General features: G+C 39.4%; 1 long non-coding RNA gene across 1 annotated transcript; it reads right to left on the bottom strand.

Annotated features, from left to right (window-relative positions):
- Positions 1 to 2,953: 2,953 nt before the first annotated feature.
- On the bottom strand, positions 2,954 to 3,792 carry LOC148686960 (uncharacterized). The gene is made up of 2 exons (XR_015948265.1): positions 3,453 to 3,792; positions 2,954 to 3,393 (listed from the first exon to the last, which is right to left on the bottom strand). It is a non-coding gene; the product is annotated as an uncharacterized LOC148686960 (long non-coding RNA).
- Positions 3,793 to 4,186: the final 394 nt, after the last annotated feature.

The following is a 4,186-nucleotide window of genomic DNA, read 5'->3' as shown; positions in this document are numbered from 1 at the left end:
TCCTTTTTAAATAATTTTTATTTGGATTTTGTTGTATATATGGCATACTATAACAATGGACATATTGAAATATAGAGCAGTACATGTTTCCCACCCACCTATAATGGTACCATAACATACAAGACTTATGATTAATGTATCTTTTCTTATATGCACACTTTTGGATCTCAGTATGTTTCCGAGCACAATTTAAAGTGCTGACCTTTAAAGCCCTAAACAGCCTTGGCCCAGTATACCTGAAGAAGCGTCTCCATCCCCATCGTTCTACCTGGACACTGAGGTCCAGTGCCAAGGGCCTTCTGGCAGTTCCCTCACTGCAAGAAGTAAAATTGCAGGGAACCAGGCAGAAGGCCTTCTCAGTAGTGGCGCCCGCCCTGTGGAATGCCCTATCAGATGTCAAGGAAATAAACAACTATCTGACGTTGAGAAGACACCTGAAGGGAGCCCTGTTTAGGGAAGCTTTTAATTTTTGGTGTTTTATTGTGTTTTAAATATTCTGTTAGGAGCTGCCCAGAGTGGCTGGGGAAACCCAGCCAATGGGCAGGGTATAAATAAATTTATTATTATTATTATTATTATTATTATTATTATTATTATTATTATTATATTAGTGAACTAGTGCACCAGAGTGAGAGGTCTAAGGTTTGTTGCCTTGTTTCAGTATGCCAGTTACAGTATTTGTTTACGTTCAATATGGGAAACTTTCAAAAATTTGAACCATCTCCATTTGCAGAATGAAGTGGTAGAATCGAGGCCAGAGGCCAAGCCACTTCAGTCTATCAGCTCATTCTGTGTAATGTGTTAAACATACCAAGGACAATGTTCAGTCTCACAATGGGCGAATTTGCTGCTTTTTCATTCTGCTAATACTCGCGACCGGAATGTGCACGGGGTGCAAACTGACTTTTTATGATTACAGCATTTTATGAAGTTCCCACTAATGGATAAAACATCTGCTTTGCTTGAAATTAATCCAACTCTTCTTCTCCCTTCCCCCCTGCCCCTCCTGATACAATGAAGATAAAAGTCCCCATCTGGGCTGACTGCCAGAGAGGCACTATGCTTAAGTAATAAGCACAATTATCTTGCTAATAAACACCAACCAGGAATTAAACCCACGTTGGCAGATATATAGGACACTTAAATGCTAAGTGGGATTAATTAAAATCTAAAAGAGGTTCTGTCACAGGCAGATATAACAATAAATCACTGCACGCACACATGTGCAATATCACAATTATCTCTCTTTCTGCTCTGTTCAGAATTTTGGAGTTGCATTCAGCCATAATCTGGCACACAAGGAAGATTCAGCAAATTGGACACACACACACTAAAATACACACACACTTTATAGTTTAAATAGTTTGGCCAATGAAACCAAGATACAGAAATAAAATTGTATGTTTTTGCATGTGTGTGTGCGTGCTTCTGTCTTGATACACAGGCACCCAGCACCTCAGCCTTCTGATAGACAACCATGGGAAATGGCTGAAACACAAGCCCTATTGCTCAATTTTTTCACATGTAAGCAATCTCATAAAGGGGTAGCAAGGACAGGCAGCCAAGCCCTGACCCTTCTGTCACATCACTTTAACATTGTTTATAGGCTTCCACAATTTTGAGGGGAAATGTGTGAAACGAGGAGTCTCCTGTACTTAGGGAGGCTACCCAAAAGATTTAGAATCCTGACTGTGCAAAGTATTATTATTATTATTATTATTATTATTATTATTATTATTATTATCTCCTGGCACATCTTTTGTTTTACCAATTAAGTTCTGTAAAATAAATCTTTCTCACTTGTTCATTTTTTGACTCAGTACCCAAGTTTTGCCTCTCCCAAAAACCCATCATATAACCTGTGGTGGTATACTGAGTCTAAAGATGGGAGTCTGTCTCATTTTTGTGGTCATGATGGGATCCCCTACATCATTTTCTAATGGATTAGAATCACTTGCTGTACTTTATCTGTACTTTATTTTTCAGCCATCTTCATCAGTAATATTCTTCCCCTTTGTCTGTGATCCAGCTCATAAAAAAACACCAAACCTAGTTTGGGGCTGTAGTTCTTCAGACTGCATGTGGGGTTCATGTAAATGAAGGCTCCTCTTTATTAAATAAAAGAACTCCTGTATTTAGAAATCTGGGGTGTAAGCAATCCTTGCCATGCTAGATTTCTGTGTGCGGGGAATTTTTAGGGGAATTTTTAGTCAGGTGAGCTCTCTGCTACAACCAAGAATCAGCATTATGACTGCTTCACCTGTTCTTTGAGAGAACTAGGCCTATGACTCTGGGTTATATTCACATTCTCTCTGTGTGTTTACTAAAAGCAAATACAGTACCTATCACTATGGGAACTCTGTTCCCTTTTATCCTAAGCAGCATAACATACCGTAATCACTTACCAGCAGATTTTCTTTAAAGAGATTTATTATATCATGCTCCCTAACCCAAATTATGCAGGTAGGTAATTTCAGCTGAAGAAAAGTGAGATTGTGTGGTCCTCCCCCCCCCTTCCCTTCCCTTCATTTGACAAGCGTTTTGTTCCATTTCTGTCAAGCCTTGAGGAAGACGTTCTCTATGCAAACTTGTTTTATCTTTTATAAATAGACACAGGTATTTATGCCGTTAGTGACCTTCACAAGAATTCCTCCCCTTTACCTATCTATGTTTATTTCATGCTGCTACATTCAGTGACTAAAATTGCATGTTCTTTCAATTCACATGAAAGGAAAAGAACATAGGGGAAAGTCTAGATAAAGATCTACATATTTTCATTTCCCTCTTCCTTGATGTGTGTGCATGTGCTTCTTTGCTGGAAAGGGAATCATTCCTCATGTGAAAAAGCTGTAGGAGTAGGGCCTGTGGAGGGAACCATTTCCACACAGCTGAGTTCTGGAAATAAACCTGCCCACCTTTCCATTATCATTTTGGGGCCAGATTTTTTTTAAAAAAATATACCAAACGGAGCAGGATTTTGTGATACTGAGAAAATGCTGAAGGGATCTATGCAGCCTCAGAGCATCCCCTAAGCTTAGGGCCTGAGGGAATATCCCAGCTAGTATGAGCAAGGGCTGTCAGAGTTCCCTTATTTGTTCTATTGCATTTTATTAAAAAATTATACACTGCTTGATTGTAATAAAACATCTAAGCAGGTTCTTACATTTTCAACTTTGTCCTTCCTCCCAGTCTGATTTCAAATAAATAACAACATATTGAAAACATTTAAAGGCAATTTGGAACCATTTAAAACACGTGGCACATCTTTAAAAAAGTTAAACTGCCGCATCTACAAATGTTGTTGTTCTACTTATTAAATTTGTATAGCGCCCTTCATCTGAAGATCTCAGGATGGTTCACAACAGAAAAATTCAAAATAAGAATACAAAATACCTTAATAAGAATACAAATAAGAATACAAAATAAGAATACAAAATAAAAATACAAAATACCTTATGAAACAGAAACAGAAACAAACAAAAAACCACCACCCTACGATCACAAGCACGTTTGAAAGCCATAGAATGGTAATCAGCCAATTGGGATGGATTCAAAATAGGATCAGATCAATTCACAGAGAAGGTTATAAACAGCTGCTAGCTATGGTGGCTTCTGCTCTGCTTCCACACTTAGAGACAGTATTGCTACTGAATATTAGTTGCTGGAAACAGCAGGATGAGAGAGTTTTGCTGTGCTCAGGTCCTGCTTGCAGGCTTCCCATGGGCAACTATAATTGGCCACTGTGAGAATTGGATGCTGGACAGGATAGGCCACTGGATTGATCCAGCAGGGTTGTTCAGTCTCAAGTCATGAGGCCCAGCTGGATCTTCTTACACTAAAAAAACCATCTTTGGTAACATGGTGTCCTGATCAGGGACAAAATTTGGCAACCCTTCTAACTCTCAGTAAACATAGGTGGTAGTTGTAATTTTGCACCTAGAGTCATAGAGTTGGAAGAGACCACAAGGGCCATCCAGTCCAACCCCCTGCAAGCGGAAAACACCATCAAAGCATTCCTGACAGATGGCTGTCAAGCCTCTGCTTAAAGACCTCCAAAGAAGGAGACTCCACCACACTCCTTGGCAGCAAGTTCCACTGTCGAACAGCTCTTACTGTCAGGAAGTTCTTCCTAATGTTTAGGTGGAATCTTTCTTTCTTGGTGCAGGGGAACTGCTGGCAACACCTA

Source organism: Zootoca vivipara, chromosome 2 (genome assembly GCF_965207765.1).
Source record: "Zootoca vivipara chromosome 2, rZooViv2.hap1.1, whole genome shotgun sequence".
NCBI classification, from domain to species: Eukaryota; Metazoa; Chordata; class Lepidosauria; order Squamata; family Lacertidae; genus Zootoca; species Zootoca vivipara.
Note: the sequence above shows the minus strand (reverse complement) of the source record. Positions and strands in the feature narration are given on the sequence as shown.